Raw genomic sequence first — 25,060 nt, 5'->3', positions numbered from 1 at the left:
AGCTTTGGAAGAAAAATTGGAGTTGGAGATTTCAATTCCTATAAAATTACATGATGAATGAGAACCTACTATCAAAGTCAAGATTAAAAATTATGAGTGTTTTGATTTATGTGATTTGGGTGCTAGTGTTTCCACAATTCCAAAATCTTTATGTGATGTGCTTGGTCTTATCGATATTGAAGAATGTTCTTTTAATTTGCACTTGGCAGATTCCACTATTAAAAAGCCTTTGGGAAGAATTAAGGATGTTCTTATTCTTGCAAATAGGAATTATGTGCCCATAGATTTTATTATTCTTGATATTGATTGCAATCCGTCTTGTCCTATTATACTTGGTAGACCATTTTTACGCACTAAGAAAGAAGGGAATATTAAATTTCAATTTTCACTAAGAAAGAGTATGGAATACTTCCCTAGAACAAGAATTAAGCCACCATATGAATCAATCATGAGGTCATGCTATGGATCAAAAACAAAGATGACAATACTTGAATCTTTGCATTATGCCTAGCTAAGGGCATAAAACGATAGCGCTTGTTGGGAACCCAATGAATAAATTATATTTTTGCCATTTTCTTTCTATTCTTGAGTGTTTACACAATTATTCTACTGTTATGATTGTGTTTTTATGCTTTAATTAGTGTTTGTGCCAAGTAAAGCCTTTAGGATCATGTTGGGTGATAGTTGATTTGATCTTGTTGAAAAACATAAACTTTTTACGCCAGTAGAAGAATTGTTTAAAATCACAGAAGCGTGATAAAATTCTGAATTTTTGACACAAGATTGGTATACAAATTTCCTATGATTTCCTAATTTATCAGAATTTTTGGAGTTACAGAGGTATACTAAGTTTTCATATCACTACAGACTGTTCTATTTTTGACAGATTCTGTTTTCTCTGCGTTTTGTGCTTATTTTGATGAATCTATGGTTTATATTGGAGGGTATAAGCCAAGGTAAAGTTATAATACAGTAGATATAATGCAAAAATAAAATATGAATGGGTTTTCAACAGTACTTAGAGTGGTGATTTGCTTTGTTATACTAACGGATCTCACGAAGGTTTTGTTAAATTTTGTGTGATTGAAGTTTCAAGTTTTGGGTGAAATCACGATGGATGAAGGAATAAGGAGTGAAAAGAGCCTAAGCTTGGGGATGCCCCATGGCACCCAAAGTTATTATTCAAAGAGAACCAAGCAACTAAGCTTGGGGATGCCCCGTAAGGCATCCCCTCTTTCTTCTAACGACCGTCTGGATTGAGGACTTCATCCTCCATATCCATATGGCTCGCGGAGACGATCTCCACGCCATCAAATACTTGCCCCTCAAGTTGAAAGGACCAGCTCGGCACTGGCTGAAGAGCCTCCCCGAAAATTCCATTGGAAGTTGGGAGGAGCTTGAGGATGCTTTTAGGGCTAACTTTCAAGGGACCTACGTCCGACCTCCGGACGCAGACGATTTAAGTCATATAATTCAACAACCCGGAGAGTCAGCCCGAAAGCTTTGGAATAGATTTCTTACTAAGAAGAATCAAATCGTCGATTGCCCGGACGCCGAAGCCTTAGCAGCTTTCAAACACAGCGTCCGAGACGAATGGCTCGCCAGACACCTCGGCCAAGAAAAACTGAGGACAATGGCAACCCTAACAAGCCTCATGACCCGCTTTTGCGCGGGCGAAGATAGCTGGCTGGCCCGTAGTAGCACCAGCGACCCAGGCACATCCAAAGTCAGGGATGGTAATGGCAAACCATGACGCAGTAAAAGCAAGCGTCGAAATAACGAAGACAGCCCAGACAACACGGCGGTAAACGCCGGATTTATGGGCTCTCGACCCGGTCAACAGAAAAAGCCTTTCAAAGGCAGCAGAGATGGACCGTCCAGCCTAAACAAGATTCTAGACAAATTATGTCAGATTCATGGCACCTCCGATAAACCTGCAAATCACACCCACAGAGAATGATGGGTCTTCAAGCAGGCCGGTAAGTTAAACGCCAAACACAAGGGGAGGGAAACACCCAGTGAAGACGAGGATGAGCCTCGCCAGCAAAGCACCGCGGGACAGAAAAAATTCCCACCAGAGGTCAAAATAGTGAACATGATTCACGTACAAAAAGAAGGAGCAAACATGCACTCCGAGACATATGCGCCTTAGAGCCCGTCACCCCTAAGTTCAACCCTTGGTCAGCCTACGCGATCACTTTTGATCGCAGGGATCACCTGACAAGTATCCGGCACGGAGGATTGGCTGCCTGGGTGCTAGACCCAATTATCGACGGATACCATCTCACCCGAGTCCTTATGGACGGCGGCAGTAGTCTTAATCTAATATATCAGGACATAGTCCGCAAAATGGGGATAGACCCGACAAGAATCAGCCAAAGCAATACTACCTTTAAAGGAGTAATACCAGGCCCAGAGGCCCGCTGTACGGGCTCTCTAGTACTAGAGGTTGTATTCGGTTCTCCCGACAACTTCCGAAGTGAAAAATTAACCTTCGACATCGCTCCATTCCGAAGCGGCTATCAAGCACTACTCGGAAGAACAGCGTTTGCTCGTTTTAACGCAGTACCGCATTACGCTTCTCTTAAGCTTAAGATGCCCGGTCCACGTGGCATCATCACAGTTAGCGGAAATGTGGAGCGTTCCTTGCGTGCGGAAGAACGTGTGGCGGCTTTAGCAGCCGAACACTAAACGGCCTCTCCAACCAGAATAAATGATCGGTCGTCAAGACCGCGGACACGGCTAGACGAGTCCGACGCATGACTAGCTGTAACATCTTAGATAAACCTGAGATTGGTTTGATGGATATACCCCCATAGGTGGTACCAGGGGCTTCCTGCATGTAAAAAGGACTAGTTTGTCTCGACCTTACTTATCTTGAATTTTAATGGTTTATTGAGAATAACCAATTTTTCGCACGACAACTTTCACCTAAAATTTTCTCTTTTACAGATGATAATCGTGCTACACCCTTCGAGGATACGGCACAACGGAGACACAGGCACAGACGTGCAGTAGGGCCCCGCTCAAAGGTTTCTTTTTAGATTAAGACCCTGTGTAAACCTTTTTTACTGTCTCTTGTTGCTTCACATCCTCCGGATACTCAGTATAACCGAGAGGGATGCTGACGTTATTGGCATTTCGCCACGTCAGAATAATGCACCTACCTGGACACTCGGGGTTCATTATCAAGGGCGTTACTCAGCCCGGTATACGTTGTAAAGACCGAATACCTTAGGGAGTGTTCGGCGTCGCGAGTTTGGCCTTATATGCATCAGCTCTGAATCATCTCTTTGGTCAAATGTTGGGTTTGCCCGGCTCCCGCGTTTTGCTACCTTACGTTCCGCTCTATCGGCTAAGGTGGCACCGGGAGAACTACTGCGATTGTGCCCTGGTTCATCCGGATGAGCACCTCAGTAGAGAAAGCCGAAAATTGACTGTCATGATAAAGCGCAAGACTGGTCAACCACTCGATGACTTAGCGGAATCTTCGAGATTCCTCCGCATTAACGAAGGGCCGGTTTTCCCGGTCATGTACGTACGCGCCCCGTATTCGGATGAGCGCGGAAGTACCAGGGGCTATATAGTAGCCCCACTGTCAAACTCCTATGGTTAAGTGAAAGTGTTAAAGCAATATAGTCCGATTGCCTCGTTCGCCGCGCTATCACCTCCTTAATGGACCAAGACGTTGGATCAAGTGTGAACACGCGCTTTTGCGAACACCCCCGCATTATGTGCGTGGGGGCTGAAGCCGACGACTGCAAACTTTCAGGTTATATACATATATACATAAACGACCGCAAAGGAGGCACCATAATACTTTTAGGCAAAAGTATAAACACATCCTTTATAATTCAAATAGCATTGTTCTTACAATCTAAATACATGTCACTCGAACATGACACTCTTCGAGTGCTGAGCCTCTATTAAACAAGCACCTTCGAGGACTTCTTCAAAATAGTGCTTGGCCGACACCTGGCCTATGGACGGATTCTGGGTTGCAATCGCGGTGGCCTGCATCTCCGCCTAGTATGTCTTGACACGGGCAAGAGCCATCTGCGCACCTCTATGCACACCGACCTCTTTATAGCGTCGGTATGCGGCACAACACCAAGGAACCATTGCACAAGACCAAAATAACTATTCGGCCTTGGTCCCTCCGGCCAGAGACGATCCACGACAGACCTCATGGCAAGCCTGGACAACCTATGGAGCTCGGCCCACTCGGCCATTTGCTCATTTAACAGCAGAGGACGCGCCGGAGCATTGAACTGTGACCAGAACAACTTGTCCACTTCGTGATCTTTTTGATCTTCGAAAAACTTGGTCGCATCAGCAGCACTTGCTGCCAAATCCAGGTACGCGTCCGCAGAACTCCATAACTGATCCAGACGGGCATACTTAGGATCTCTGAACTTTGTCCGCAACAAAAAGGGCTTCCCAGCCGTGATATTTTGGCTTGACGTAGCTCCTCCTTCGCCGCTCTGATTTTAGAGCGGGTTTCCTTAGCTGCTACCATGGCTTTCTCCAGGTCCGCCGTCTTCATTTGACTTTCCCTTTCGAGAAGCTCATAACGGTCGGCGGCGTCTTTCAGCTCAACAACCATCTTGGCTATTTTCTCTTGCTCTCGCAATGCGCAACCTGTTCGGCTTTTAACTCTTCGACCGCCTCTAGCGCGGCCGCATCACTCCTCCTGGCTTGTTCCTTGGCTCGGGCAAGTTCCGCCTGCAGGGTCTCCACGGCGGCAGCTCCATCTGCAGTCACAACATATTATCGATACTAGCATTATGCTCCTCTTAATAAATGTTGACCATCGGAGAATACATACCCTATGCCTCGTCAAGCCGCCTGTTTACAAGCACGATGTCGGCATCTGCCGCATCAAGTTGCCGCTTCAGTTCGGCAAACTCACCAGTCCGGCTAGCCACCGGACCTTCAGCCACCTGCACATGAAGGAGGCATGATTATTACCTGGGACTATGATCCTCTGTTTGCCGCCGTTTGTCAACAGCAACCAGAGTCTCAGGGGCTACTATCTACATAGGGCACACCTGGCGTGTGCGGTACCGTCAAGAATATATATATATTACTTTGCGTACCTCAAAGCCTCTCAGCAGGCTCATAAAAGCTTCGTGCAACCCGCTTTCGGCGGATGAAATCCTCTCAACCACCGTACCCATTAGCGTACGATGCGCTTCTGAGATAGCCGCTTGCTCCAGAAGATTTGTCAGTGCGTCTGGTCGCGCACCGGACAGTCCCGGACTCTTTCTGTTGCTCTCCTTAGGAGCCGAATACTCCGGACTTCGGGTTGCCGAAGGGTTACCCTCTGGCCTTGGCCGGTCAGGAGAAATCCTCTGTGACGACACCTCAGGGTCGTCCGCTTCACGAGGCGGGAAGGCACGGGGAGGCGTTTCGCTCTCCATCATCTCCGGAAGAAGATCCCCCGAAGACGAACTCTGTCGCGAAGGGCTACGATCCGAACCACAAGACATACATCTCGGTTATCGTCCTCGGAAATAAAGCAGGATATATTTACTATAGAGTACTTTTGTTTACTTACAGCTCGGTGGAGGGCTGATCCCCTTGCGGGCGCTGTGCGGTAAGGATGCCCTCCGGGGCAAGACCCTCTGGCGAAGATTTCTTCCCTCGCTTGGAAACCATTGTTTCCATGTCTTCAGAGGCGGTCCTCTTCCTTCCCTGGGGAGAGGGAATTTTAGAGTCTTCTCCCCAGTTATCCTCCTTCGCAGAGGCACTAATTCCCCCAGTCTGGGTGAGTAATGAGTGAGGCCCGCTTTCAGCTTCTTTATTCCCCCCTTTATCTTCCGCTGAGGGCGCTTGATAAGGCGCGAGCTCAAGCATTCTGGCCAGTACTGGATCTGTTGAGCCTTCGGGAAGGGGGCCGAACACCTGATCATCTTCGCTTTTTTACCCAGTCCTGGTCAAAGAGCGACTTTTCAGAATAATGTTGTGATAAATAAAGAGACAGCATGTTCGGCCGAAGAACTACTTACTTGGGTATCTGGACAATTGCAGCTCAGACCCGCATCCTCGGTGGTGTCTGTACACTTTATTCGTGATCCGAAGAACAATCTGTACATCTCTTCGAGCGTCATGCCGAAGAAGTGCTGAATAGCTCGCGGTCCTTCCGGGTTGAACTCCCACATACGGAGATGTCGACATTTGCAAGGCAGGACTCGACGAACTAGCATGACTTGCATTACCTTGACCAGGCTGACATCTCTCTCGAGGAGATCTCGGATGCGACTCTGCAATGTCGGCACATCATTTACTGGCCCCCCAGTCCAGCCCCTTGTTGACCCACGACGCCAGTTGTGGCGGGGGGCCCGAGCGGAAGGCAGGGGCGGCAACCCACTTAGTACCTCGGGGAGCTGTGATGTAAAACCACACCCGTTTCCATAAGCTGGACACCTTCGGGAAGGAACCCTTTGGCCATGGAACATCGGCGCCTTTGCTTATTACGGCGCCTCCGCATTCTGCGTGTCGCCCATTAATCATCTTCGGCTCCACATTAAACGTCTTGAGCCATAAGCCGAAGTATGGTGTGCCGTGGAGTAAGGCCTCACACACGACGATGAACGGCGAGATGTGAAGGATGGAATCCGGGGCTAGATCATGGAAATCAAGCCCGTAATAGAACATGAGCCCTCTAACAAAAGGATCCAGACTAAGGCCTACCCCCCGGAGGAAGTGGGAGACGAATACAACACTCTCGCCGGGTTCAGGAGTGGGAATGACCTACCCTCGAGCAGGCAGGCTGTGCGAGATTTCGGCGGTCAGATACCTGGCTTCTCTTAGCTTCTTGATGTCCTCCTCTGTGACGGAGGAGGGCATCCACTGACCTTGAAGGTTGGCTCCGGACATGATTGAAGGTCCGAAGCCTAGCCTGAGCCTTGGGTGTTGGAACTCGGGGTGGGGGAGGATTCGATTGAGCGCGAGAAGAAAAGGACATGCCTTGGCCTCTTTATAAAGAGGCTGAATATCAAGCGTCCTCCGTGTGGCCGTTTGGAACTTGCCTAAAATCGAGGAGTCATACCAACAGGCACGTTTGGGTTACCCACACCCGTATTGATGAGAATCCCGGGATAGGGGGAACACGATCTCTGCTTCGACAAGACGTGCCAATAAAAACCGCCTCACGAGACGTGCAGTGGCAGGCTGGGAGAAACGGTTCGAACAATGACCAGGCCGTGGTGTGATGTCATGTTATGAAAAGTTGTCAGCAGATTAGATTTGTGGAAATATTATTCTCTCTACGGTGGTATGTGGAATTTGTTTTGCAGAGCCGGACACTATCCTTGTGTTCAAAATCTTCTATGGAGTATTCGGAGGAAGAACCCGCCTTGCAATGCCGAACACAATCCGCGCGCCGGACTCGTCGTCATTGAAGCCTGGTTCAGGGGCTACTGAGGGAGTCCTGGATTAGGGGGTCCTCGGACAGCCGGACTATTGGACTATGAAGATACATGATTGAAGACTTCATCCCGTGTCCGGATGGGACTCTCTGTCACGACCAGTTTTCGGGATATTAATTTCCCAGAAAATGGCCCTTGTGCTCACCATCCCCAGGATTACTGTTAGCTGATGAGGCACCAACTCGATACAGAAATTCCAAGCAAAGTACAAAATATGAAGTACAAGACCATTGTGGCCTATGAGTACAACAAATGGTTTCTAGTGGTTGATGGCGGAAGCGGTTTGTGGTTCATCTGCGTCTATGGGACTCCATTTCCCACAGGAACAGCTGACCAGGATAACTCCTATCTTCGCGAGGCTGCTATCACCGTTGCTTAGGTTCCGGGGCTGTCATCGCAACGCTCCTGTCCACGCGAGAGATCTGGCCAAGACAATAGCCAGGGACAAGCCGGTGAGTACTTTTGAATGTACTCGCAAACATTATGAACACGAGTATAATATAACAAGGGATAATCATGCTCCGAGATATTCTTTGATCATAACGTCAGTTATGAAATAAAAAAAATTCATAATGCACGCAGGCAGGTTTGTTCATATAAAATATGAATATGCAATACGGGAGTAGAAGTAGAATGCACCGACCGAATGTCTGAAACGACGCCTCGAAAGGATAATAAGATAAACTATGCCTCAGTCGGGCGTCTGAGCGACAACACATAAAGGGCTTATAAATAAAGGAAGTAACAAGCATGCCACAGTCGGGCGTCTATGCGACACCACATAAAGGGCTTATAAATAATAGAGATAACAAGTATGCCACAGTCGGGCGTCTGAGCGACACCACATAAAGGGCTTATAAAGTAAATAAATAACAAGCGTGCCACAGTCGGGCGTCGGAGTGACACCACATAAAGGGCTTATATAAGAATATTCACAGTGAATATCCAGGAGGTAGAACCGTCCCAGGGATACTCAATAACTCAAATAAGGTATCTGGTTAGTCCACAATAATAATAATCATAATCCTCATATGTCACAGGTCATAATCAATGTTCTGGTTTAGCAGTTTTTCCTTCGAAGACCGACATTAGACCCATCTCAGACTGTAGTCCTTACCCATGGACGTGGCTATCCGAATAGATTTAACCTCTGCAGAGGGTGTACTCTTTACCCACGAGTAACGGATTTATTTAGTCCATCGGGACTAATTTTGTCTACGGTCTTTTAATCGAAAACACACCTGACCCGCACACACCAGCTTAACTTACCGGTGTCTGGAATCACCCACGACACCTGTCAAGCAAAACTCTAAGTGGGGAGGCTACAACCTCGACTTAGCATGGGATCAAATTTATATCGCGCGCTCTAAGGGTTGCCCCCCTCTCGGTCCCAACCGGAAAACACCCATGCCCCCGGACCAGGTGGCATGCCTACCGGATGCAGCCGGTATCTTCCACCATGGCCTCTCTGTACGGTGTGTGCTTGGAAGGGGTTGACAACTTACTGAACCGTACCCTACCTGCGGCAGGGACAAGTGGTAGTACGAAACAAGTATGGGGGTTACTGGAACAAGACTCGATCTACGGCCGACTCAGGGGGTCCAAGTATTCCCTGTATGATTAGCATAACAAAATATATTTCAACTAACAGACAGAATCACCACTCATCATACCTCATCATGCCATACCGGACACACTCGTCTCGACGAGGAACTAGGGACAAGCTCGTGTCTACCCAAGACAGAGACTTTCCCGGCTTCCTTCCGGTATGCATGAAAAGCTTACGAGGATGATTACGATCACCAGCATATCCATTTCTAACAGCAACGAATCTCATTGTGCACTCACGCGTATGATCGTATTGTCACATAAAATCACGAATGCTCCATGTCAAGGCGGTGTTGTAACCGTATCAAACAACACCCAAAAATATCATGCCAGGGTTCAGAATGCTTGCCTTCAAGAGTATGCAAAAGGGAGTGCACTTTTTGAAGGTTGCCTTCTTCTTCAAAATCCTATTTTATGAAAATTTAAATTAACACATAGTTTAAAAACAGTACAAAAAAGTTGTTTGGAAAATTTTCAAATAAATATGAAAATAAACTAGACAGAATTTGAGAAAGGTAGGAAAAGGAATCAACTCATTTGGAGTTATATTTAAAAAGTTACAGCCAGTCAAAGTTTCAGCCAAATCTGTTTTTAACAAAAACCAGAAAAAGAAAACGGTTCGGAGAGTAATACGTTTTCGAACAGGAGGAAACATACTCTGGGTTTTGCGCTTTCACTAAAACCAGCGCGGGTCGGCTCGGGGTCACTGACAGTGGGTCCACGGGCCCACTGGTCAGGTTTGATCAGTCGCCGCGCCATTCTTCTCCTCTGGCCGAGCGGTGGCGGGGCTCCGGCGATCGCCGTCGACGAACGGCGGCTCTCCACGGGGCCCCGAAGGCAGGGATGGATCTGCGGCTCCAGGGCGGTCCTCCCGGTGGTCGATAGGGTGGCGGGGACGGAGGGAGTCGCCGGCGGCGAGCTTCGCAGCGGACGGCGTTTCGGGAGTGATAGGGGGTTTGGGCTCCAGTGGTTCCCGATCGAGGCTGAGGTGCTGGGCAGCTCCGCAAGATCAAGGGGGGTTGGATGGCGGTGCTAGATGGACCGGGGAGGTCCTGCTCACGATGCAAGGCACCGGAGGGCGGCGGCGGCCGAACTGGCTGGAGACGGGGAAGAAAGCTTCCCACCGTCGCTTGCTGGCCGTGGGGGGCACTGTTGGGGTGCAAGGAGGTTGCCTGAGTGCAGGGACGGGCCCGGGGACTCCTATTTATAGGGGTCGAGGTCGGTTCCCGCGGCAGCCGTGGATAAGGACGCCGGCGACCGCCGTTCTGTAGCTGCAGGGCGACGTGGCGGTGACGAGCGCGTGCCGACGAGCTTCTGGATGAGCTCGGGCTGTTCCAGGGGGCAGCTGGCGCGCGCGTGTGGCTTGGGCGGCACCGCCCATGGCAGAGCCTGCTGTGGCCGGCCGCTAGCCGCCGTGGCCGACCTGACGGCGGCGTTGTGGGGCTCCAGGGGCGGCTCTGCGGCGAGGGAAGAGGCGGGCGCGATGGCTGCGAGTGGGGAAGGGCCAGAACGAGCGCGGGGCGACGGCAGTGAGACGCGGGGGCTCGGTGCGCGCGCGTGCAAAACGTGCGCTCTGGGCGCGCCCAGCGCACGCACGCAACATGCTCGACGAAATGCCAGGGCGTGCCAGGAGGCTTGGGTGGGGCTGGGGATTACCAGGTCTAGGCTAGGGTCTGCAAGGAGATCAGTGCACAAGCTTGCTAGGTCAGGGGATCAAGTTCACAAAGCAAACTAATAATTATGCCAAATCTGTCCATGCACTCAAGGTGTTCGACAGAATGCTAAGTGCATCTAGGCAACTCTTGGAGTGGCCAAAATCTCCATATCGTAGTCTCTTTAGGTGCTAAAGAAGGTGGTAAGGTTAGTTTGGCAAAAACAGAAACTTGTTAGTGCAAGATTTTGAGAAAGCCAATTTTGGGCAGAAACTAAAGGCTATTATTGCATGGACTAAAAATACTCCAATGGGTCCAATCTCCTGGACTTAAGGGTTTGGCAGAGTGGTCAATAAGAAGGATAAATCCCAAGGCAACCAGAGCAAGATAAAATATGGTTGCAGTACAAATCACCAAACTGGACCAGAAAGAAGATGAGGATGATTTTCTCAAATTTTTCAAAGAACACCAATGGGTTTTTGCATAAAGTTGAATTATATGCATCTATTGACATCTCCAAACACTTGGAAGAACTTTTAAAGGAATATTTAAATAGGTTGTAGTGCACAAATACCTACTGGACCAGATTTGAAAAGTTGATGTAGAGCTCAAAATCTCTAATGACCAAAAGATATTTTTGCATAAAAGTGATGTGGAAACATCATATGACATCCCCAAATTTTGGTGAAAATTTTAAATGCATTAATCAAATGGTTGGAGTGCAAAAGAGGCTCCAAATTTATGAAAAATCATTTTAAAAGAATAAAGCTCAGGAAAAACAATTATGCAAATAAATCCACTGATAAAGAATTGTTTTATTGAGAGAGTATACAAGTCCAACAACATTTTTGGAAAGTTTCCACTTGAGGTAAAAACCCACAATATTAAAGAGAAGAGGGGTTCTGAAATCAAAAGATAAACCCAGAAAACAAAAATTTAATTTCCTGGCAAAATTTTAATTATTAAAACAATGTCAAAATTTTGGGGTGTTACACTCTCCTTGGCGTGGAAGGCAAGCTTGGCAATACGGATATGTAGATCTCCTCCCTTGTAACCGACTCTGTGTAACCCTAGCCGCTTCCGGTGTCTATATAAACCGGAGGGTTTAGTCCGTTGGACAACAACAATCATACCATAGGCTAGCTTCTAGGGTTTAGCCTCTACGATCTCATGGTAGATCAACTCTTGTAATACTCATATCATCAAGATCAATCAAGCAGGAAGTAGGGTATTACCTCCATCGAGAGGGCCCGAACTTGGGTAAACATCATGTCCCCCGCCTCCTGTTACCATCCGCCGTAGACGCACAGTTCGCGACCCCCTACCCGAGATCCGCCGGTTTTGACACCGACATTGGGGCCATATTTTTATTCATCACATATCATGAGTTTTGCTTGGAGCGTCTTGTAATATACAAGTCTTTGCTTGTTTTACTTTTTAGTTTGTGCCATCTATCCTTGCTGGACACACCTATTTGAGAGAGCCAAAATTATGCTATGATTTGTTAGAATTGCTCTATATGCTTCACATAATTTTTTTTGAGCTATGGGATTGCTCTAGTGCTTCACTTATATCTTTTGTGCAAGGTGTGCTTTAATACTTTTGATGAAATGCTCTCATGCTTCACTTAGATTTATTTGAGAGTTAGTAAATTTTTAAAATAAATTTTCTCATGATTCACTTATATTATTTTGAGAGAAGAAAATTTTTATGCTCATGTTCTTCACTTAAATTTGTTTGAGCTTATCAAAGGCAACATATGAAATTAGTCCCAAAGTGATACATATTCAAGAGGGATATAATAAAAACTTTCATGGAGATCATTGGACAAACTAAACTTGATTCTTTGTAATAGTTTTGAGATATGATGACAGTGTTATGTGAGTCATGTTGGTGAGTAATTATGCTTTAGTAAAATTAATGGTGTTATGGTTTGTGATTCGCTATGCAAGCACGAAAGTCAATAATTATGCAATGAAATTACATCCTACTTATGGTGCATTATTCAGTGTTAGTTATGCTTAATGCTCGCTTATGTGATTTTTCGTTTCTTGGTTGGTTGCTTCTCAATCTTTTTGCTAGCCTCCACTTGTACTAAGTGGAAATACTACTTGTGCATCCAAAATCTTTAAACCCAGTTTTGCCATATGAGTCCACCATACCTACCTATATGCGGTATTTCCCATCCGTTCTAAGCAAATTTGTATGTGCCACCTCTAATTTTCAAAATGAATTTCCTTTTTGTGTGCTCATACCGCTCATGAAGCGGCAGGAGGTGGCCAATTTTTTTTGAGAAACGGGTGGCCAATATTTTCCATGCTAGATGTGTTATTCTCAAGATGAGTGTTTATTCAATTGCCATTGCACGAGAGTACGGTGGTAATAGGGATGCCCAGTCCCGAAATGAAAAAGAAATTTACTTTATGTTGTCAAATAATAAATTCCTTGGAAAGTGTTGGTATGGAAGGCACCCGTGGATACGGCTAGCCATGGATTGTGAAAGAATGGTGGAAAAGGAATAAACTTTATTTTCTATTTGGGAACCTCCTATGATATATCTAGCATGGAAAGTGTTGGGAATTACTCGGTCGTTTTTGTTGACGGGAAAAGTATGCCTCTCAAATTTTTATCTCTCAATTTTAGCCTTGAGCTCTGGCACCTCTACAAATCACTACTTCCCTCTGTGAAGGGCCTATCTATTTACTTTATGCAATTTTTATTTTTAATTGAGTCTCCATCTTCCCTTATAAAGCACCAACTGGGAGCATTATGATCATAGTTGAGCATTGGATGTAGGTAATATGCGAGTGTGTTTCATGAATGGATCAATGATTGAGCATGATGCGCTAGGGATTCCTTTCTTTAGCATTTATATTTTGAAAGACATGGTTTCTTGTTGATATGCTTGAGTATTGAAATCTTCATGTGAAAACTATACTATTGCTATTAACCATATAAAAGTCCAAATGTCCATGCTACATAAAAAGAATATGTGACAAACATGTTAGGCAACATTGCACAAAGAACATCTGTTTTTATCATTTACCTACTCGAGGATGAGCAGAAATTAAGCTTGGGGATGCTGATACGTCTCCAACGTATCTATAATTTTTTATTGTTCCATGCTATTATATTATCATTCTTGGATGTTTTACAATCATTTTATAGCAACATTATATCATTTTTTGGGACTAACCTATTGACATAGTGCCTACTACCAGTTGCTGTTTTTTGCTTGTTTTTTACTTCGCAGAATATCAGTACCAAACAGAGTCCAAACGCAGCGAAACTTTTTGGAGAATGTTTTTGGATCAGAAGACCACCAGTGGGCAAAAGAAGTACCAGAGGGGAGCCCAAAGGGGGCCACAACACACAAGGGCGCGCCTGGGCCTCCAGGCCAGATGGGTTGTGCCCACCTCGGTGGCCTCCCGCACCGCCTCTTCGCCCTATAAATACCCAAATATTCAAGAAACCCAAGGGGAGTCCACGAAACAGAATTCCAGCCACTGCAAGTTCCAGAACCACGAGATCGAATCTAGACACCATCACGGAGGGGTTCATCATCCTCATTGGTGCCTCTCCGATGATGCGTGAGTAGTTCATCATAGACCTATGGGTCCGTAGGCAGTAGCTAGATGGCTTCCTCTCTCTCTTTTGATTCTGAATACAATGGTCTCTTGGAGACCTATTTGATGTAACTCTTTTTGCGGTGTGTTTGTTGGGATGCGATGAACTTTGAGTTTATGATCAAATCAATATCCATGAATATTATTTGAGTCTTGTTTTGATCTCTTATATGCATGATTATTTATAGCCTCGTATTTCTGCTTCGAATCTTTGGTTTAGTTAGGCCAACTAGATTGATTTTTCTTGCCATGGGAAGAGGTGCTTTGTGATGGGTTCGATCGTGCGGTGTTCTTTCCCAGTGACAGAAGGGGTAGCAAGACATGCATGTATCGTTGCTATTAAGGATAACAAGATGGGGGCTAATCCTACATGAATAGATCTCGTCTACATCATGTCATCTTTCTTATTGCGTTACTCCGTTTCTCCATGAACTTAATACACTAGATGCATGCTGGATAGCGGTCGATGTGTGAAGTAATAGTAGTAGATGCAGGCAGGAGTCGGTCTACTAATCTTGGACGTGATGCCTATATATTGATCATTGCCTGGATATCGTCATAACTATTCGATTTTCTATCAATTTCCCAACAGTAATTTGTTTACCCATCGTGTGCTATTTCTTGAGAGAAGCCACTAGTGAAATCTATGGCCCCCGGGTCTATTCTTCATTATATTTGCTATGAGATCTATTTTTATTCGCTTTTATTTTCAGATCTATTATTCCAAAAGCCCAAAAATACTTTGCTGCACTTTTTATTTGCATCTTTATTTCACATTTTATCGAGATCTATTTATCCAATCTACCACAAGTTTTATCCCGTCAACTTGACAATTGCCGGCGCCGTTACCCGAAGAGGGAGTGACAACCCCTCATACGCGTCGGGTTGCAAGTATTTGTTCTTTGTGTGCAGGTACCGTTTACATAGTGTTGCTTGGTTCTCCTGCTAGATTGATACCTTGGTTTTACAACTGAGGGAAATACCTACCATAGCTATACCGCATCATTCCTTCCTCTTTGGGGAAATACCGACACAGTTTCAAGCGACATCCTGAATCCATAGGTAACCTGCATAAGAGAAGTACTTTTTTCTTTAAAAACCTTATCATTTTTACTTAGGCAAAATGACGAAATAATGGCAAGCGCTCCCACCCTGAGAAGAATCCTAAACCCGTAATCAATTTCATATAACCGGTCGCCGAATATATTAGCAACACTACATGGAGGGTACAAGTCAGAAGCTACTTGGATGGCGACCATATAGAACGAGCCAATTTTCATTTGAAAAAAGTGTTTTATTGTTTTGTCGGGATGACAGAACACACATTGCGTACTTCCATGCAAATTCCTCTTAATAAGGTTATCTTTGGTAAAAATGACTCCTCGGTGAAGATACCACGCAAAGATTTTATTTTTAAATGGCATCTTTGTCTTCGAAATCTTCTTATTATTATCAACTAGCACATCTGACTGGATCATAACACTATACATGGAGTCCACCATCACTACAAAAAAAAGACACATCCGTGACATTTTGGGCCGAACGAAAATCTTTTCTGTCATACTTATGACACTTCTATGACGATAATTGTGACAAAACACGGTATCATCATAGATGTGGTGGGGTCCTACTTCTATGACAAAAATTCATGACAGAAAATGGGCTTTTCGTCCTGGGCGGGCAGGAGACACAGCTGCATGACATTCTTTGGGCCGTCCATGACGGAAAAAACCGTGGTAGAAGCGAGGGCGAGGAAAATATCGGGGTGTTCCCGGTTACCGGTGGGTGGTCAGGTGTCACGACCGGATTTTCGGGATGTCAATTTCCCAGAAAACGGCCTTTGTGCTCACCAGCCCCAGGATTACTGTTAGCTGATGAGACACCAACTTGATACAAGAATTCCAAGCAAGGTACAAAAATATATAGTACAAGACCATGGTGGCCTAGGAGTACAACACTGGGTTCCTAGTGGTTGATAGCGGAAGCGGTCTGAGGTACATCTGCGTCTATGGGACTCCACTTCCCACAAGAACAACTGACCAGGATAACTCCTATCTTCGCGAGGCTGCTATCGTCAGAAAGCAGGTTCCGGGGCTGTCGTCGTGATGCTTACCTCCAGGCAAGGAATCTGGCCAAGACAATAGCCAGGGACAAGCCAGTGAGTACGTTTGAATGTACTCGCAAACATTCAGAACACGGGTATAATATAATAAGAGATAATCATACTCTGAAACATTTTTATGATGATAAGTCAGCCATGAATTTAACGATAATCTGCGAGGCACGCGTGCAGAGAAAATATGGACATGCAATACGGAGGTAAAAGAAGTGCATTGAGCGAGTGTCTAAATGACTCCTCGAAAGGTTGCAAATAACTTAACAATGCCTCAGTCGGGCGTCTGAGCGACACCACAGAAAGGGCTTATAAAAGGTAAATAAACAACAAGCATGCCGCAATCGGGCGTCTGAGCGACACCACCTAAAGGGCTTATAAAAGATAAATAAATAGCACGCATGCCGCAGTCGGGCGTCTGAGCGACACCACATAAAGGCTTATAAAAGAATAATCACAGTGAATATCCAGGAGGTAGAACCATCCCAGGGATACTCACTAAAGTACATAATGTAAATGGTTAGTCCATAATAACAATAATAATAAAACATGATCCTCAGATGACACAGGTCATAAACAAAAATCTAGCTTAGCCGTTCCTCCATCCAAAGACCGTCACTGAGTTCTAGTTAATTCGTTCTCCACCCGAATACCGTTACTATGATCCAGTTAGCCGTGTCTCCATCCGAAAACCGTTACTATGGTCTAGCTTAACCGTGTCTCCATCCGAATACCGTTACTATGATCTATCTCAGACTGAAGTCCTTACTCGTAAACATGGCTATCCAAATGGATATGACCTCTGCAGAGGGTGTACTTTCCACCCACGAGTAACGGATTTACTTAGCCCATCGGGACTAATTCCGTCCACGGCCTTTTAATTGAAAACATGCCTGACCTGCACACACCAGCTTAACTTACCGGTGTCTGGAATCACCCACGACACCCGTCAAGCAAACTCTAAGTGGGGAGGCTACAACCTCGACGTAGCATGGGATCAAATTTATATACGCGCGCTCTAAGGGGTGCCCCCCTCTCGGTCCCAACCGGAAACACCCATGCCCCCGGACCAGGTGGCATGCCTACCGGATGCACCCGGTATCTTCCACCACGGCCTCTCTGTACGGTGTGTGCTTTGGTAAGGGGTTGACAACTTACTGAACCATACCCCGTCTGTGACAGGGACAAGTGGCAGTACAAACAATTTGGGAAGATACTGATCAAGACTCGACCTACTACCGACTCTGGTGGTCCAAGTATTCTCTGAATGATCAGCATAACCAACAATGTTACCATTAAAGGAATAAATCACCACTCATCAAGCCTCACCATGCCATACCGGACATACTCGTCTCGACGAGGAACTAGGGACAAGCTCGTGTCTACCCAAGACCACGACTTTCCCGGCTTCCTGCCGGTATGCATGAGGAGCTCACGAGGATGATCCAAAACACTAGCATATCCATCGCTGACCACAAAATATCTCCCAAAAAGCACTCATGCACGAGACTTTATCGTTACATAAAGTTAACGCATACTCCAAGTCAAACGGTGTTGTAATCGTATCGGAACACCACAACAAAATATTATGCCAGAGTTCAGAAATGCTTGCCTTCAAGAGTATGCAAAGGATGCACTTTCTGAAAGCTTTCCCTTCTCTCCAAAATCTTCGTGGTTATACGCTTCCACTTATCACGCGTTGGCAGGGCTGGGTCACTGACAGTGGGTCCAGAGGGCCCACTGGTCAGGTTTGACCGTTCCTCCCTCTCCCTCCTCTCCTCTTCCCGACGAGAGCGGGACTCCGGCGATCGCCGGTGACGAACGGCGGATCCTCGAGGGCATCTGAGGGTAGGGATGGACCGGACAGACCGAGGCGGTCCTCTTGGTGGTCGCTGGGTTGTCGGAGGTGGGAGGAGTCGCCGGCGGCGAGCTCCGCGGCGGAGGGGGCTACGGGTGATGAGTGGGTTTTGGGCTCCGATGGTCCCCGATTGAGGTTGGGTTGCTGGGCAGCTCCGCAAGGACAAGGGGAAGCTATTGGTGGCGTTGGTTGGGCGAGAGCGTGGCTGCCTGCGATGTATTTCACTTGAGCTTGGCGGCCGAACCGGCCGGAGTTGGGGAAGATGGCCTTCACCGGTCAATCTACGGCTAGGGGAGAACCAGGGGGAAGGTATGAGGTCGCTTGAGGTCGTGCACGAGCTCGGAGGTCCCTTTAAATAGGCGCTCGGGGTTGGGCCGCGGCGGCTGAGGATAAGATCGCCGGCGACAGCCGTGCTGTAGCTGCAGGGCGGCGTGGCGGCGACGAGCGCGTGCCGACGAGCTTCGGGATAAGACTGAGCTGTTCACGGGGGCAGCTGGCGCGCTGGGGTGGCTTGGGCGGCGCCGTCCAAGTCAGAGGTTCGCTGCCGACGCCGGCGTGACGCCAAGAGCTCTGCCAGCGGTGCTGTAGGGCGCCAGGGGTGGCGTGGGGAGTGAGGGAGCGTAGTGCGCGGTTCAGCAGTGGAGCAGGAGCCAGGGACGGGTCGCGTCGAGTGTGGCAGTGCGGCGCGGCGGCTCAGTGCGCGCGCGTGCAAAACGTGCGCTCTGGGCGCGCCCAGAGCACGCACGGAACCTGCTCGACGAAATACCAGGGCGGTGTAGAGCGTGAGGGTGGAGTTGGCAATGAACAGGACAGGGGTAGGGGTAGCTAGGAGCTCAGTGGACATGGTTGCTAGGTCATTGGAGTAAGATTACAGTGCAAACAAAGAACTCATGCCAAAACAGACTGTGCACACCAAGTGTTCGACAGAATGCCAAGTGCACTTAGGCAACTCTTGGAGTGGCCAAAATCTCCAGATCAGGGTCTCTTTAGGTGTGGATGATGAAGGCAAGATCATTTGGGCATAACCAGAAACTTGTTAGTGCAAATTTTGCAAAACCACAGTTTTGTACAGAAAGAAAAAGGGTTTATAGCATGCACTTAAAAACCTCCAATGAGTCCACTCTCCTGGACTTAAGGGTTTTGAAGGAAGGGTTAAAAGCAGGAAGAAGGTCAGGGGCATTGGAGCAAAATAAAATAGAGTTGCTGTACAAATCACCAAATTGGGCCAGAATGAAAAAGAGGGTGATTCACTCAAATTTTTCAAAGAACCTCACTGGGTTTTTGCATAGAGTTGAATTGTATGCATCCACTGACATCTCCAAACACTTGGAAGAATTTTTAAAGAAATATTTAAATGGGTTGTAGTGCAAAAGTGCCTACTGGACCAGATTGGAAAAGTTGGTGTAGAGCTCAAAATCTCAAATGGCCAAAAGGTATTTTGTATAAAAGTGATGTGGAAACATCACATGACATCCCCAAATTTTGGTGGAAAATTTTAAAAGCATTTATCAAATGGTTACAGTGCAAAACAGGCTCCAAATTCAAAAGAAATCATTTTAAAAGAACAAAGTTCTGAGAAACAACTATGCAAATAAATCCCCTGATAAAGAAATTTTTTTTATAAGGAGGGCATATAAGTCCAACAATACCTTTTGAAAGGTTTCCACTTGGAGTAAAAATCCACAATAACAAAAGGGTAAATCTTGACAAATGGAAAAGTTTTATTTCCTGGCAAATTTTTTTTAATAAATAAAACAAGGTCAGAATTTTTGGGGTGTCACAACACTACCCCCCTTAAGAAAAATCTCGTCCTCGAGATTCGTTAAAAGCTGTTTTGAACAAAAACTGTTTTTATCAAAAGAAATCCTTCAACTGCACAAAAACAAAGCGGCTACAGTGAGAGGGCAATAAGTGGTGTAAAACCACAGTGTAATACACTGGCGTAGCGTGGAAAAATCTATGGTTGGAGGGGGAACGAGATATTTCTACGCGGATACAGTAATTTTTGAATAAATTCTAAATTACTAAAATACGCTGGTCGCACCCGAGAGCACAGTGCTCTCTCTCGCTGACAGGTGGACCCAGGGCCCACTGTCGGCCTCTTCTTCTACCTCTGGCTCTCTCTTCTCTCTCGCGTGCTCTCCCGCGCTTCCTCCATCGGCGATGCCTAGCTCGTAGGGCATCGAGGCCGTACCGTGGTAGTGCGCAACGTGCTAGCTGCCGGTGCAGCGTGCACTCACCTCGCGGGCCAGTGTGCTGTCGGCACTGCTCGCGGACTCGCCTCCGAACACCGGTGATCGAGCGACGAGTGGCGCTGGTGGACCTCGCCCACCGTACACCGATCTCGAGCTATAAAATGATCGCGGTGCTCCTCCCTTCTTCCTCACATCTGGCCTCGCTTCCACTTCTCCTTCCTTCACCTCCATTGCTGTCAGCAGGAGCTCGAGACGAGGCTCTAATGGCGGAGGCGATGCCGGACTGGTATGTGGTCCTGGTGTGTGGAGGATTGGCGGTGCTGCTGGGGTTATCTGTGCTCTTGTGCGCAATGATCCTGGATGATTGTCGTGATGCTGCCGCTCGAGTGTTAGCTCTTCGCGGCGGCGGCGATCACGTGGATTAGGCGCGGCATCGAGGGCTAACTGCTGTCGGATGTGCTGGGGCAGCTCGTGCCCGAGTGATTACTCACAAATCTCTCTTACTGAGATTGTGATGCCCTCGAGTGTGGTCAGTCAGGCGAAAAAATGTGCACGAGAATTTATAATCTTAGCGCACGAGGTCGAGTGGTTGTGGCTGTGAGCCTACTGTTACGGTGCTGCGCGAATAAAAATCTATGTCGTGAAAAAGGTATACGCAGCAGTGACTCGGGGAAAGAAATCTCATCAAAACATGTTGTGAGGAAAAAAATTAATTAAAACAAACTAACAGCAGTAAAACTGCACACATAACTAGAACTAAAGAGAAACGGATCCATCGCACAAAATTATAGTACGTAAATTAAATACTGGGATAATAAATACAGTGGTGACGTTACAAGGAAAACGGCAAAAAGACAGGGTCTTGAGAAAACGCCTCTGGTACTGGGGCACACTCCTCTTCTATCGGGGGAAGTGGGTTGACCAGTCGATGAATGCGCCCTTCCTGGTCAGGCCTCAGTGGTCTGCCAATCGCAATTCGAGGATTTAAATCAGCGAGGCTCTGGAGATAACCCATTACTCGATGAGTCAAACGCTCCTGAGCGATAACGTACTGGGCAAGGTTGGCCAGTACTGGATCTCTCTCAATTCGTCCACTGGGAAAAGATGCAACTTCTCCGGGTGCTGCACGACTAGGAAAATAATAATATCCTCGCTCACTGGCATAGGGTACCGCGAATCGAAGACGAGTGAGCGCCTCGTACGCAGCAGCTTCTATGGCCATATGCGGAGTCGGCATGGACTTCCCCATGAAGGAGACTTCCGTTGGGTCTTGGTTTGGGTATGCGGGAGGGATGTGCACCACTGCCCAATATTTCGAGGTGGAAGGGGTGATCCTCGATTTGAGCAACTCGTACTGGGGTGGGTGGGTGGCACTCATGGTACTGCAGGTAAAGTCCCACAATAATTTGACAAAGCTACCTGGGGTTGCATCTGGGGTTCTCAGATAAATACTGGGGGTCGGCATGGCAAAGGAATGGTTGTGAGTGTTGTGCACAAGGTGAGGGGTACTCGGCAAGGTCACGAGGTGGCCTTTATATAGCATCGGGGCTGGGTTACCCACCGGGGTGAAGGGTAACTTGTGGTCGATCCTGCTCTTGGGTCAAAGCCACAGATATACGCATCACATAAATGTGACGCATTACTGTGGGTGCCTTTGGGGTTGGTCTAGGTAGCTGCGCCCGAAATTTAAAAATGCAACTGTACGCTAACGTACACATGCATAGTTACTACTCCAAAAATAGGAGCGTTCAAGCAGACAGCATTAAATAAAAGCGACACAAGGCCACACCGCATTACAAAACGTCGGAAAACTAAGGCTCGATACTACTCGAGCGACTTAGTCTACTTCGTTAATGTCTAAGTGGGCTGGCCTTGCGGACGCCGATGCTTCTCCACGGGTCTCACCGTCGGGATATGCGGGCTGAGGTTGAGGGGCTGCAGAGTCGGGGTAGTGGTGATGACCATCGCAGGAGTTGTTGGCCACAATCCCGTTGGAATGGGTTCCCAAAAGGCGATGAAGCGCTTCTGGGGTCACCAAAGCACTCTGGTGGATGGCTGGCGCAGACCTCAAGGGGTCGATCGGGTGTCCGAACAGCACGACTGGGTTGTCGACGTTGGGCTCCGCTTCTCTTCTCGCCGGGGCTCGGCGGACCAGCTCTCCACGAGCTGCGATCAGATCGAGGGTGACCTGATCGAATAGTTGCTCTAGTGTGCTTACATAGCGCACTAGATGCAACAGTGCAGGATCTGTCTCGTGATCTCCGTTGGCAACCTGGGGCGGCCTACCATACCCGTCACGACTGGGGTAGTAGTAGAACGAGCGAGAGTTAACTCTGGGCGACAAGTGCCGGAGTTGAACTATAGCTTCTCGGGCTGCCAGTTGGATGGCTTGTGGCTCAAAGGAAGTTGTCCTTCCGGTGAACCTGTAGGGGCGTTCTGGTGATAGACCCCTACCGTAGATGTGCACAGTGGCCCAGTACTGACGGCTCTCACTGTACATGGGTCCCTGGTACACAACATATTCAGGAGGCTCCTCTAACGCATAGGCACGGCGGGTGAGGTTTGCGAGCACGGTCACAAAACCTCCAAGGTTGGTTGCTGTGGTCTCATTGTGAACAATGGGGCCAGGCATCGCGGCTTGGTTTGGGGAAAGAGGTTGTGCTGTGCCGTGGCTAGCGTGCCCTTTTTATAGGAAAAGGGGACGGAGTCTTCCTCCGCACGCTTGTGATAGAGACGGGTGGGGCGTCGGTCACTGGCGCGTGATCGACGGGCTAGGCTGATAGGTTGGGCACCGCCTGCCGAAAGGCGTCGGGTCACTGCAGGGCTATCTTACGCGGGAAGCTTGACCGGGGTTAGGCTATGGTCTGGTGGTTTGGTTAACCTAGGTTTATTGACCTGGCTAAGATAGGGTTAGACAATGGTCAGCCTGGCTCTGATACCAAGTCTGTCACGACCGGATTTTCGGGATGTCAATTTCCCAGAAAACGGCCTTTGTGCTCACCAGCCCCAGGATTACTGTTAGCTGATGAGACACCAACTTGATACAAGAATTCCAAGCAAGGTACAAAAATATATAGTATAAGACCATGGTGGCCTAGGAGTACAACACTGGGTTCCTAGTGATTGATAGAGGAAGCGGTCTGAGGTACATCTGCGTCTATGGGACTCCACTTCCCACAAGAACAGCTGACCAGGATAACTCCTATCTTCGCGATGCTGCTATCGTCAGAAAGCAGGTTCCGGGGCTGTCGTCGCGATGCTTACCTCCAGGCAAGGAAGCTGGCCAAGACAATAGCCAGGGACAAGCCAGTGAGTACGTTTGAATGTACTCGCAAACATTTAGAACGCGGGTGTAATATAATAAGAGATAATCATACTCTGAAACATTTTTATGATGATAAGTCTGCCATGAATTTAACGATAATCTGCGAGGCAAGCGTGCAGAGAAAATATGGACATGCAATACGGAGGTAAAAGAAGTGCACTGAGCGAGTGTCTAAATGACTCCTCGAAAGGTTGCAAATAACTTAACAATGCCGCAGTCGGGCGTCTGAGCGACACCACAGAAAGGGCTTAAAAAGGTAAATAAACAACAAGCATGCCGCAATCGGGCGTCTGAGCGACACCACCTAAAGGGCTTATAAAAGATAAATAAATAGCACGCATGCCGCAGTCGGGCGTCTGAGCGACACCACATAAAGGGCTTATAAAAGAATAATCACAGTGAATATCTAGGAGGTAGAACCATCCCAGGGATACTCAATAAAGTACATAATGTAAATGGTTAGTCCATAATAACAATAATAATAAAACATGATCCTCAGATGACACAGGTCATAAACAAAAATCTAGCTTAGCCGTTCCTCCATCCGAAGACCGTCACTGAGTTCTAGCTAATTCGTTCTCCACCCGAATACCGTTACTATGATCCAGTTAGCCGTGTCTCCATCCGAAAACCGTTACTATGGTCTAGCTTAACCGTGTCTCCATCCGAATACCGTTACTATGATCTATCTCAGACTGAAGTCCTTACTCGTAAACATGGCTATCCAAATGGATATGACCTCTGCAGAGGGTGTACTTTCCACCCACGAGTAACGGATTTACTTAGCCCATCGGGACTAATTCCGTCCACGGCCTTTTCATTGAAAACACGCCTGACCTGCACACACCAGCTTAACTTACCGGTGTCTGGAATCACCCACGACACCCGTCAAGCAAACTCTAAGTGGGGAGGCTACAACCTCGACGTAGCATGGGATCAAATTTATATACGCGCGCTCTAAGGGGTGCCCCCCTCTCGGTCCCAACCGGAATCACCCATGCCCCCGGACCAGGTGGCATGCCTACCGGATGCACCCGGTATCTTCCACCACGGCCTCTCTGTACGGTGTGTGCTTTGGTAAGGGGTTGACAACTTACTGAACCATACCCCGTCTGTGACAGGGACAAGTGGCAGTACAAACAATTTGGGAAGATACTGATCAAGACTCGACCTACTACCGACTCAGGTGGTCCAAGTATTCTCCGAATGATCAGCATAACCAACAATGTTACCATTAAAGGAATAAATCA

Source organism: Aegilops tauschii, chromosome 1 (genome assembly GCF_002575655.3).
Source record: "Aegilops tauschii subsp. strangulata cultivar AL8/78 chromosome 1, Aet v6.0, whole genome shotgun sequence".
Lineage (NCBI taxonomy): Eukaryota > Viridiplantae > Streptophyta > Magnoliopsida > Poales > Poaceae > Aegilops > Aegilops tauschii.
Note: the sequence above shows the minus strand (reverse complement) of the source record.